Raw genomic sequence first — 13,924 nt, forward strand, 5'->3', positions numbered from 1 at the left:
GTTCTATGCCTATTGCTGATAACTAGTGTATGTATTTAGTGTGTTACTTACCTCCTATTGGAGGGTTGCCCTTCCAGCACTTCTTATGGTATTATGTCACTAAAATAAAGTAACTTTATTTTTGTAACACTGAGTGTATTCTTTCATGTGTATAAGTGCTGTGTGACTAGAGTGGTATTTCCTGAGCTTTGCATGTCTCCTGGATAAGCCTTGGCTACTCATCCACAGCTAGTTCTAGAGAGCCTGGCCTCTAGACACTGCCTACACTACACTAATAGGGGATACCTGGACCTGGTATAAAGTGTAAGTACCTTAGGTACCCGCACACACCAGGCCAGCTTCCTACACCACATACTTGAATGGAACACCTAGTTGTGGCAGGGGCACCAGCAGTGTGTGCCTTGGGCTTACTGTAGAGGGGTGTACGACACCCAAGAAATAGAAGAACAAGTTTGAAGTGCTGAAAGCAGGACTTGAATTTATTCAAAGTTACAAGCCAGGAAAAAGGAATCTCCATCCACGATCTTCAGTCAGGTTGGAATGTCACCCAGAGTGGGGGTGGCAGGAATGTACCAATTACAGTGTGTGTATATATATATATATATATATATATACATATATATATGAAGAAGAACACAAGCAAAGAACAGGCAAGGGCAATACAAAATACAAAAGAGAAATACCCAATACTACACTACCCCCCCATATAATAACCAAAAATGAAAACAGAGAAAAACAACAAACCACGCAGGAAAAAACATACATTAAACATTTTTGAGTCTAACAATCTGTTCAAATTCCAAAAGCGTCCATCGTCAACTTTGACTGCTCCTTTGAACACTTTAATAACCTTACATTTTTTACTGTAATGTGATTCACCACCGCTTATAGTACCGGGCAATTTTATTTTAACAGAATCTCCCACTGCTACTACAACTTTCTTTGCAGATTTGCGTACATCATATGTGTGTTTCCTCTTCTCTAACAACTCTTTCTCCTTTGCTACGGCAATATTTTTCAGATCTTCACATTTCTCCAAATTTTCACATACCCCTTAATCCACGGAGGATTAACCTTTGTGTGTGGAACTCTCTTTCTAAATAACACAAATAGGGATTGACCAGTACTGGAATGAGGGGTATACTTGTAATGTTCAACCTTTGAACGGATAGCCTCCATCCAACTCATCCCAGTTTGCTTAGCCCATTGGATGGATTATTTTAATGTCCTGTTGAAGAGCTCAACCATACCATTTGATTCAGGATGATACAAGGCACACTTTTTGTGCTTAATGTCTCTTTATATCAGAAAATCACACATTAATTTGGATGTAAATTGAACCCTATTGTCATTGAGAATACACCTCGGATTTCCTTTTCTGGCAAACACATCAGTAAGGACTTTAATGAAGGTGACAGATGTAATATCTGAAGTAATCAAAACCTCGGGCAAACGAGACAAAACATCCATCAAGACTACCACATACTTGGAACTTGAACCACAACATACTGGCCCCATAATTTCCAACGAAACCTCTTCCCAAACCTCCTTGGGAATCTGTCTAAGTTCTATGGGATTCGTCCTCCGCTTTAACGGTTTATCTGCAATTTTGCACTCCACACAATCTCTTACTTTTCTTTCCAGGGATAAATACATTCCTGGCCCCAATACACATTTCTCAGCCTTTCTTTGGTTTTACATATGCTGTGGTGGCCAGAATGTGCAAGTGAGATCAAACGTTCACGCAAACCGGATGGAGGCATCAATCTGCCAGCTCGCAATACTAAGCCATTCTCAACTGAGAGCTCATTCCAAACCTTTGTGTATGGGAGAACTCCCTCCTCACGACCCGGCAAAACATCTCCTGATAACAATAAATCTCTAATATTCACCAACACTTGATCTTTGCATAGCTCATCCAACCATTCTTTTTCCAAAATACAACCATCAGTCACACTACAAACTCTGACATCCTCATCAACCCACCGCAAGCTCAGTTTATCATTAACAGCCCAATTCATCTACCTCAACCTAGACAAACAATCAGCAGTTTTATTCTCACAACCAGCAACATACTTGACTTTAAATTGAAAATCTTGAAGACCAACAATCCATTTGCAAATATGTGAAGAAATGTAATCCAGTCCCTTTTTATCAAAGATCTCCTGTAAAGGCTTATAATCAGATTGTACCTCAAAATATGACCCTCAAAGAAATTGCTTAAACTTCTTAACTGCCCAATAAATAGCTAACGCCTCCCTTTCAAAGGTTGAATAACTGAATTCAGCACCTCTAAGAGCTCTGGAAGCAAAGGCAATCGTCACATCCTTGCCTCCATTAATTTGTTTAAGAACACACCCCAATCCTTTATCTGAAGCATCAGTAATGATGCTACACGGTAAACCAGGGTGAAAGCTACTGGAACATTCAGCAGAAGATAACGCATTCTTAAGGTCAACAAATTCTTTTTTAATATTCAGCCGACCAAACAAACTCTGCCCCCTTCTTGAGCAAACCCCTGATACAGCAAGTCCTACCAGCAAAACTGGGAACATACTTAGCATAAAACTCTGCCATACCTAAAAAGACTTGAACATCTTCCCTTTTCTCTGGGTCAGCCAAATTAATTATCGCCTTGACCAAATCATCTTTTGGCTTCACACCATCACCAGAGATCACATGTCCAAGATAAGAAATATCGGGACTAGCAAATTTACATTTCTTCCCATTCAATGTGATTCCTTTTGAACAAAAGTTTTGCAGAACCTCTCTGATTTTCAAGATATATTGTTCAAGAGTGTCCGGGAAGACAAGTACATCACCCTGAAAGAATTTGACGCCTTACAATTTCCAAAGAATCACATTCATAAGCTTTTGGAAGACAGAAGCTGCTGAACATAACCCAAAAGGCATGCTATTAAACTTATAACCCCCAAATGGAGTAGTAAATGAGGTTAATAACTTTGATTCTTCACACAACTGAACCTGATGATACGCAGAACTCAGGTTTAAAGTGGTAAAATACTTGGCTTTACCTAACGAGCTGACAATTTAGTTAATTTTTGGCAGTGGAAACTTATCTTCAATAATAGCTTTATTGAGCTGCCTGTGGTCAAAGCACAATCTAATTTCCCCAGATATTTTCGTAGCAACCACAATCGGGGCAATCCAGTGTGCAGCTTCAACCTCTTCAATAACACCCTCTGATTGTAACCTTTGAAGTTCTTGTTTTACTTTACCCTGCAAGCTAAAAGGAATACTCCTCACTTTACATGCCACAGGTTTAGAGCCTTCCTTCAAACAGATGCAATGTTTGTATCCAGTTATACATCCAACCTTGGAGTTGAAAACCTCAGGAAATTATTTCATGAGATCAGTACCTATATCTCCTATTTTCTGTTCCTGCACTTATGGAACAGCGTTAGTATTCAAAATGATACCTAACAACTTCTGATGAGGCCAGCTCAAAATGGTATCACCAAGAACAGGGACATAGACTTTACCACAGATCTTGTTTCCTCTAAAAGTAATAGTATCATTAAAGTACCCCTTCAGTTCTATGTGTTTCCCTCTGTAACTACAGGGCGTAACATCAGGATCTAAAAGCGAAATATTCCCTAGAAAATGTTTGGCAAAATCTGTTTGCTACACAAGATACAATTTCGCTCCAGAATCCATCATCATAGATAGAGAGATACCATTCACATCAACAAAATCTGAAGGATATTCACAATGGATATTAGAAACACAAGTAACATCATTAACAAGTTGAAGAATGAAATCACGATCTTCACCATCCTCATTACAATCAACTTCATGAATCTTGAACTTAGATTTAGCAAGCGATTTACAACATTTAGCAAAATGCCCCTTTTTCCCACACTTATTGCAAACCGCATTGAGCGCAGAACATTCTTTGCTATTAGCCAGATGAGTCATGGATCCATAACACCTAAAACATAATAATTTAGTTTTGGAACTAACTAGACTTTTACATCTAGGTATGGTATCAAGAACTTGCACATTAATGTTAGCACTTTTAGATTTGTTTCAAATCTTCTATGCATGACATGGAATGTTCAACCTGTTTGGCTACTGTCAACACTTTATCTAATGTAGAGTCAGATTTTGACCACAAAGCTTCTCTGACCTTATCACTTTTACACTCAAGCATAAATTGATCACAAATGCGTTCATCAACACTTTCCCCAAAATTGCAGAGAGCAGCTAATTAGCGTAAAGCAGTCACATCATCTTCAAAAGATTCATCTTCATTTTGTTTACGTTTGCCAAAATAATACCTCTGAAGAATGATAGAAATTTTTGGCAAATAATGTCTGTCCAACCTAAGCAAGGTTAACTCAAATTCATTTAATGAAGTATCTCCTTAAGCGCCATGAGGAGAAGAAATTGTAGGTAGTGTTTCCAAAATTTCTTGACGTTCAGCTCCAAGACAATGCTGTAAAACAGATGTTTTCCTTTCTGCTGATAAGTTACTACCACAAACAAGAATGTATGTTAAAAATACCTTCTTCCATTTGGGCCAAGGTATCGGAGGATCTCCAGGAATAGATCAAAAGAAAGGAGGTGGAGTAATGTTCTGCATATTAATTTGCACAAAAAAAACTAAGCAGGTTAGCAAAAAAAAAAATAATTACTTGAAACCAGTAGTAGCTGTGCGCATCAGTGATGAATACCCCATACAATAAATGCTGTGCACAGAAAGCAAAATAGTTGAAAATGTTCCATGAGGAATTTAATAATTAAAAAAAAATTATGCTTAATAAGTTTAATAACGATAAACAGTAAATATACACGTGCGAAAAACACGTGTTAAACATAAGGCAACAGTAGTCAGAAATCATAGTGCAAGTCTGAAGATAGCCGGGTAACTTGAATGAAACTTGAAGGATGCGTGTGATACAGGCACGCATTAACTGTATCCAAGAAACATCAGGCACATCAGAAGATCAGAAGATGCGTGCCTACAAAAAAATGCACGTCTATCTGTTGCTAGGAGACGTCAGTCAGCTGTGAAGAGAAGCAGAGTGCAGGGTGCACGCACAAACGCACGTGCGTGTAACTGTTGCCTAGGAACGCCGGACGATGAGCAAGGCGGAAGCGCCTAATTACTCTTGAAAAGAGCAGGCGCACAGGAAATGTTTCAAAAATATTAACTGTTGCCAGGGAAAGCTGGCGCGAGCACGACAAAAAATGTGAGTTTCATGAAGGAAAGTGAAACCGTGTACACAATACAATGAATCCATTGTGCTATGCACGGATCCCATCCTCTTAGCCAAAATGTAGTGGGGTGTACGACATCGAAAAAATCGAAGAAAAAGTTTGAAGTGCTGAAAGCAAGGCTTGAATTTATTCAAAGTTACAAGCCCAGAAAAACGTAACTCCATCCACAACGCCCAAGATATCTCCATCCACGATCCTCAGTCAGGTTGGATGTCACCTAACATTCCAAGCTACTGAGACAATAACAGAGTGGGGGTGGCAGGAATGTACCAATTAGAGTGTATATATATATATATAGAAGAAGAACACAAGCAAAGAACAGACAAGGGCAATACAAAATACAACACAGAAATACCCAATACTACACTTACCTCCTAACTTACCTCTAATTTGGCAGGTGGGACTGGTTCAACAAAACCTCTTTGGGCCTTGATCCATGCCTGGCCACTAGAACAAAGAGTCCAACCTTTCCTGGGTCTTCTTAATGCCCAAGTGTCCTGCAGAAGGCACACATTGGGACAATAAGAAGACATTTCTTTGCACTAAGGAAACTATTAGCTTTTTGCTAGCACCTGGTTCAGGAATCAAAGGCTCACTATTCAGCAGTTGCATTCTCCCAGTGAACTTAATGCCTTCCAACCATCCCCTCGCAGATCTGTTCCTGAGCTTCATTCCAAATACCAAAATTGTAGAGCACTGAATTTGTACCTGTCAGAAATCCTACCAGGTTGGTCTTCTAGCAGCTAACTAACCATGGAGCACCTGCAGCGACTCACACTCTACCACCTGATCCACTTTGAGGGTCTTAATCTCCTCTAATCTGGGAGCAGGGGCCATGGGCATCCCAGCCAGTGCCTCCTCAGAGGCTGCCCTGATCTGTTCCCTAATCTTACCTGGTCCTTATAAATCTGTGATGGTTCCAGTCACTTCCCTTATACTGACATGCAGCCTGTGCTCTGCTCAACACTGGTGGTCCAAGCTGTGCCAGCTTCTGGTTCAGGTACTAAACCAGAGACAATGAAAACATTGTGTAGGATGCATCTAGTACCTTGACTTTCACTCTGCACTTCATTGACAACGGCTGTCTTGCCAATTATTTCAAACTCAACTCTGATAACCAGGAAAATCCCCTATGGTTTAAGATACTTCTTTTCAGCCATTATCCTGTAAGCACCTGCATTGTTCATGAAGGAAACTTCCTCCCATTGAAACATGCTTCCAACACAAACCCCAAGATATGTGGATGGATGTGCTATAGAGCACCTTGGTCCCCATTCCCAGATATCCATAGGTACTTGGTTGAGAGTCAGGGTCCCTATAGGTTACCCTCACCATTTCTTAACACCCTTGCTGTAATGGATACAGCTGGTACAGGATCTTTCACCTGACAGTCCCTTTCACAGTGCCCCTTTTTAGGACACCTATAATAAGTACTCACCTTGGACTTGGTGGAATCTCCCTGGACTTCTCCATCCTTTTGTTCCTGGCTAAAAAAACAATTTCCTTTCTCTCTGTGTCCACCCCTGGACAACTGAAATTGCCCTGCCCCTTACTCGTCAATTTGAAACCTGTCGACAGTTCCTCTGTCCCTGTGGCATAGGGCCATGACGACCCAGTCCTGTTGGCTATCCACTTGTTAGCTAGTACTGCAAGTTTCTCTGGATCCTTCTCTGTTTAAGTATTACTTAAATGGGGTGGAGCACGCCTGTTTTGTTTTTGCTTATTTTTTTTAAACTGTTTTATATTATCACAACAGCTGCTATAGAGCACTACAGAACAAGATCCCGGGAGAAACATTAGATGCTGCACAAGCCGGCGGCATCAAATATAAAAATATATAAAATTATACATGGCAGCCTTGTCAGATGGCTTTACATCGTGGATGAACTGGTATGCTCTTGTACAGTACTACTAATAAAATATGAACCTTAGCACAAAAACGTAACAATGCTAACATAATGTCTCTTGTAATCAGTAATCATAAGTGCTATAACAGAACATGACATGGCACATCAAAATCCAATACAAAGAGACAGAACCTTAAAGAAGCAATGTAACCGCACCAGCGACACAGAAGGAAGAGATATTGTGCTGACTGGCACTCTATGACTTCAGTAACTTGGAAAACAATTGCAAGTTCTCAGGGATGGAAGGTGGAAATTCAATGGTCAATTAAGGACCCCTTTTGAAATACTCTAATAGCAGGAAGGAAAAACACAAATATAGAAGAAGCGTATATGAAATGGAGATCAGAGGCGAAGTGGTCAACTGGTTGAAGAAAATAACCTCAAAGCACTGGTGATCTCTAGTCTCATGAGAATATACCCAAAGGCAAGGTTTCTAGCTCCAGAATAAGGTTAAGTTATATATATAAATGGTGAATGTGCGAAGTGGAAGGTCTCTAAAGTATTCTGTAGTGTGTAGATTAGCCTCTAACATGAGGCCATCTTGTACATTTATGCATGTATTTAGAAGGAGTTTCGAATCTAAGTGTGTCACAGGAAAGTTATAGAGCTCTGCTGTCACTCCTTTACAAATCCCCAATGCTTTAGATATTGAAAAATATGTGCAATTGAGAGATCCCATGGAGGTGTGCTCAAACGTCTGGCGAGGCAATGGGCTAATTGTATATATTTCCACTTCTGCATTAGGACAAGACCAAAATCTGTTCTTAGCATGCTGAGCGATTTCCATTCCCCCTGGTATAGCATAAAGCATGTCCATTCCACCCAGAAAGAACTCAAACACTACTCACAGGCACAGTTTACTGTTCATGTTATAATTTTGACGCATCATGTTCCTTTTATGGAAGTAGCCCTGTTTTAAGGTCTACTCTTTTGTTCTTTGTGCTATGATTATTTTCTGTTTACTGTTTTTGATGTATGGTGAACTTGTCTTAGTTTATTGGCCTGATAGCTTTTATTCTCTTTGAAGATGGTAGCCCTACCATAAAGGGATTCTGTGTTCTCTACCTGCTTAAAATCGCTGCTCCCATCTGGCCACCCACTGGACTCTAGGGACGGACAGCTGTTGGCCACGGCAAGCAAATCGTGGCCCCATCTGGCTCGCCTTCTGTCTTGCTATACTCAGCGGCAATCCCACGGGGTAACAATCCCCCTTACAGCGGAAAAACTGATGCACCAAACGCTTTGCTCACTTCAGCTTTCCACAATAGGTGACCTCTTCCCACATGATCAAGTATTCTCGCAAACAGAGAATGGTCGCTTTGAATCCGCCATGTACATCGAACATTTTGTCCTCTGCCGTTTGCAGAGCACACTCAGAGCTCTATTGCCTTTCTACCCACTGGACCCATCTGACTTCGCACCCCTCACACTAATTACAATGTCAGTCTCCAGTGCTGGTTTAATTTCCGGGTTGTACAGCGTGTGCCTTGAGCTTATCCCCGTTTAGGATGGGAGGGTGCTGAGGCCTGAGTGGTGGACTTAGGGCATCAGCTCTCTAATAAGATATGGTTTGATTGTTCTTCCCAAACACGCACAGTATCTCTCAATCACAGGCACCAGCTTTTACACTATAAACGTCACTCAGTGCCTTAGTCAAAATAAACCCCTCTCTATCCTCTGCATGTCTGAAATATAAAGTGGAAAATGCAGATTTTGCTCATTTAAAATGGAAATGCGGCAGAGTGGCGGAATACTGGAGGAATATTTTCAATACACTGATGTTGATGGTTGGCACCTCTGTTACTCCTGGCCCCCTGATGGTGCTGCTGGGATGTGTGGAGAAAATTGCTCACCCTCTTCGACGCTTTGCAGCTATAGCCCTTCTCCTGGTGGGTGCAAAATAGCTCAACAATGGAATTCTGGGACACTGCCTTTGGTGCAGGCATGGCTTCAGAGCCTCATTTACTGTGATTTAGCTAGCAAGATATACGCCTCTCTGCAGCTCCCTGCTTCGCGTCCGAAAGACAGCCTCTGTGGGACCATTTGTGGACCCTGAATGACCCTGAGCTGCCTGACGATACTGCCCATGAACAGTCTGCCGCCCAGGATGATCGGCTATCTGAGAGAGAGGCCTCGCCGCTTTTTGACTCTTTGACCTCTCAATGACAGCGGTACTTAATGTACATCATCCCTCTACAATCCACACCTGCTGCCCTTTACATGATATGCTTATTTTATGTACAGCCTAGTATGTGTATATGTCTCAAAAAATGATTGAATAATGGAACATATGGGGGCGTGTGTTTGTCTCTGCTGGGTGCACAGCTGTTACTTTTTTATTTGTTCTTGGTTTGAAACCTTAATAAAGAATTAAACAAAAAATAAGATGGTAGCCCTAGTTTGAAGCAGGATCGCATGACCCGCAGGAGTGTATTATAATTCCTCATGCGCTAGTGTTTTCAGCGTCTTTGTCATAGTACAGCCTCTATTGTTTGACAGTTGGGAGCTTAACAGTAAGATGTGCCTGCAAACAGTGTTTAAGTTCCTTTTTGGAGGGAATGGGCATGCTTTTTATATTTGCCTGATATAGGTGTACCACTTTAAAGATGGCCACCAGGTTTTGTAGTGGGATTACATGACCCGCAGTATTGTTTTTTCGCGCTCGCGCCCTTATCGTCTATGCAGGTTACGGACAACAAGCTTCTGTTGCCAACTGAAGTGTGCGGTTGTGAGCTGGACAGTAAGTTATGCATGTGAACGTTTTTCAAGTGCCTCATTGGAGGGAATGGACTTTCTTTACATGTTTAGGATTGGGCTTTTGATGAGGGTTTTTGATTGAGATCCCTGCTCACTTTCTTACAGTATCCTTTACTGGAATTAACTTTGAGACTTTGCATCCTGACTGGAGCAGCTTGGGGCAGTCTTATGAGTAAATTCTCTGACTAAGTCTTTCAGCTGGGTGTATTATCAATTAACTTTGGCCCTTCGTCACAAGCCTGGATTGAGAGTTGTGCTTTGTTTCCAAATGGTATTGATTGAGCGAGCTGTTGACTGTCTACATTATTTACTATTGTCTGGTAAGAGGACCGTACGTATGTGGTACCTTCTCTATGTCTTTTACTCCAAGCACACAACTATGAAAGGTGTATTTTTCCATTATTGTCTAAGTGGGTGGTCTCACTTGTAGGTGGCTCCAGATATTGTGTTTGTGAATTGACTTTTTCACGTTTAAGATGTACACTTATGCTGTGGCATTTAGGACACTAGTTGGTTGAGTGATGTGTTGGGTTTGACACTTAGCACAGTGTCTTGTTGGCAAGTGGTGGATAACGTGTCTTCATCAGTTTTATTTTTGTAGCGTACAGTTATAGATTATTTTTGTATGGGCTTTTAGGTTGATTGTTCATCTCAACACTGAGGCCCTCATTACGAGTTTAGCAGTGTTATCTGAAGACCACCGCAGTGGCAACCACCAAAAAACCTCCAGTGTTGGCAGACTCATGACTGCCGTATTACAAGTCACAGAGAGAAGTTTGCCAAAAAACTGCCAAAAAACCAACACCGCCAGCCCAGACGAGGGCAGGAGAGAGGCGGTGCCACCACCAGCACCGCCATGCCCACAACATACCGCCATCCAAATAATGACCAACAAATCAGCACAGCAGTCCTTCCACGACGGTAAACCAATGGCGGTGCGACACGCCGCGCTCAAAAATACACCTCCAGAGGAACCCAAAGCCACATTAGACAGTACGAACACCCCACATCTGAGACACACACAGATATCAGACACACCACTATAAAGCACCCCCCCCCCACACAACCCACAATTCTTTGCAAAAGGCACGATTCACACAGACCAGGAGATACTGCCATAACCAATATATAGCACATATACCCCACTGGTACACAAACACACACATCACACACAGCACAACTGCACACAAACACTACTACCCACTACCACACCAACTGAAACACCCCAAGCACCAAACATATCACCCTTGAGCACAACCACCCCCCAATCCGCTTAACTAGCACTATGTGCCCTCAAAAGCACCCACCATTCACACACGAAGAGTTGAGGGTCATGGTTGATAAAATTATCAGGTTGGAGCCACAAGTGTTCAGAGCACAGGTCAAGCATATATCCATTGCCAGGAAAATGGGGTTATGGCTGAGGATCGTCGACAAGGTCATTCCAGTAGGCAACCATCTACGCACAAGGGAGGATATCAGGAAGAGGTGGAACGATCTACGGAAGAAGGTGCGTACCATGGCATCACAACACCACATTGCCATCAACAAGACTGGCGGTGGGCCCCCACCTCCTCCCCAAAGTTTACATCATGGGAGGAGAAGGTCTCGGACAACCTGCATACAGAGGGCCTGAGTGGAATAATAGGAGGACTGGAGTCTGGTAAGTCACTAACACTCCCCTGCCACCAACGACTCCTGTACAGCATGCGTCCCCACCACCTTATAACTCCCTAATGCAACCCACCTCACATTTACTCACCCCACCCAATCACCCAGTGCCCGTCCCCGCATGCCACACCACTGCACTGCCACCATCCCCACACAGTCCACCCCGATTGGACGGATAGCACTCACAACGGCACACATGAAAAGCTTCCAGTCCCATTTCACAGTGGAACACCTGCACCTAAAACCATCGCAACAGCTACAATAACTGGAGGCTTTGACTGCGTACCACTACATGACAATGACAGCTATGCTATCCACAATCCACAACCCTCCATGAAGAAAGGTACCAATTCCACAATCCATCACTCAACTAACAACGTCTGCGGTGCCGCATCTGTCATTGCCATCACAGGGAAGCCACTGTATGCATCATACAATGATACAAACAAGTACACCTCCACAATGTAACTCTTAGCCTCTTCATCTACAGGTACCTCTGCCACTGCCACTATGCAGAGGATGCCAGAGACAGACAGCCCTCCCCAGGATGAAGGCCCCAGTGAGGACTACAGCTCTGGATATCTCGACACTGACGACTTACCTGGCCCATCTGGTCAGTCCACCACCAACAGCCTCACGCTGGCCACATCTGAGCCCCCACCCATGTGGTAGCAACAACACAGGCAACCCCTCATCCCCAAACCTGTGTCCCAAGGACTGTTAAAACAGCAGTGTGCCCCACAGTACAGGGCCCTGAGTCTACCCCTCAAACCCAAGATGATGATTGTCCTGGTGTAGCTTGGAGTGGGCACACCGTGCCATGGGCACAGGGGGCCTGGTACAGTGAGAGGGCAACTGTGGGCCAAGGGATGGGGCCCGCAAGGGAAAGGACTTGCCAGGAGGCCATCTCTCAAGTCATGGGAGCATAACAGCAATCCCAGGACAAGATGGGCCAGATACTCTCCACCTTGCAGGAGAACCAGAGGCTGCAGAGGGAATACCACCAGAAGGCCATGCAGCAGTGGCAGGCTCTCAATGCCACCATGGCCACAATTGCAGGGGTGCTAAAAGAACTTGCATCCATCCATTGTGCATCCTCCTCCCACAAGCAGGCCCCTTCCACTAGCACCATACCATCTGTACCATACACCTCTGCCTCAGAAAGTGGAATGGAGGCCCTGCCAGAGGACCCACAGGGCACTAGCACCTCTCCCTCTGTAGCTGAGGACTGCCCTGCAAACGAGGTCGTCCATCAAGACATCTTCCAGGAGCTGATTCTAAGACCACTGCCAGGAAGTGAGACTCTCCTGAACATTCTATCTTGTGTGCCACTGACACACCCTGTTGACTGTCCACTGTCATCTCTCCAAATTCCCAGTGTCATTGGATACTTGACCTGTACTACATGTATGAATTAACTGTTGTAGAATATGTCAGCTTACTTAAACCTTTGACCAGCAAAAGTCTATAAGATGGATAGATGTGGAAAGCACGTGTAGCAAGTTTGGTAGTAGAACAGACTCATCCTCAAATCCTGTGTCAAGGGAGCCACCAATCAAGGCAGAAACCAGAGAAGCACCACCCACATTACCTGCAAATATACCAAGACAGTGCCAACCATCACAATAGGAGTCATTGACGCCCAGCCAACACACATGCAGTACATTGTCATCCTCCCTAGTGTGAGTACCCAAGTGGCATGTGAACAAAAATGACCATAGCAGATCCATATTTTCAAGACATCAATTCCCAAATGTCCCTTCCTCACAGCTCACAGTACCCAACTAAAGCTGAGTTCCACTGTCGATATTAGTTACCTCCCATATCCATCGATTGTGTACAGTGAGGACAAGTTGCAATACTGTTGACACAACCTTGGTTGCCAGTCCCTTAGCAGTTTACACTGCATTACTGGGACCATACATCATGGCCATTCCTTTGCAGATGTGATGGCAGCCAACAGCACATTCTACATATCACTGACATATGAACAGTGACACCTTAACTGATTGTGTAGCATGCAGCAGGCAACTACGATCTGGCACACCTTCAGTGGTCTGTACAGCAGGGCACATCCTGAGACGTGCAGACACCGAAATCTGGCCTTTAGCAGCCCAAAGGTCCTCTCGATGACACGCCTCGTCCTGCCGTGGCCCTTATTGAAATGTTTTTCACCATCTTTTGCTGGATATCTTTAGGAAAGTACCATCTTGCCTGGCATGTTACCCCCATTTTTCACTGTATATATGTTGTTTTAGTTGTATGTGTCACTGGGACCCTGCTAGTCAGGGCCCCAGTGCTCATAAGTGTGCCTGAATGTGTTACCTGTGTTATGACTAACTGTC

At 43.3% G+C, this 13,924-nt stretch overlaps 1 protein-coding gene across 1 annotated transcript in view; it reads right to left on the minus strand.

Annotated features, from left to right (window-relative positions):
• TLL2 (tolloid like 2) overlaps positions 1–13,924 on the minus strand; it is a 1,863,287-nt gene that overhangs the window by 902,314 nt on the left and 947,049 nt on the right. The gene's annotated exons all lie outside the window — the stretch shown is intronic.

This window comes from Pleurodeles waltl, chromosome 6 (genome assembly GCF_031143425.1).
Source record: "Pleurodeles waltl isolate 20211129_DDA chromosome 6, aPleWal1.hap1.20221129, whole genome shotgun sequence".
NCBI lineage: Eukaryota > Metazoa > Chordata > Amphibia > Caudata > Salamandridae > Pleurodeles > Pleurodeles waltl.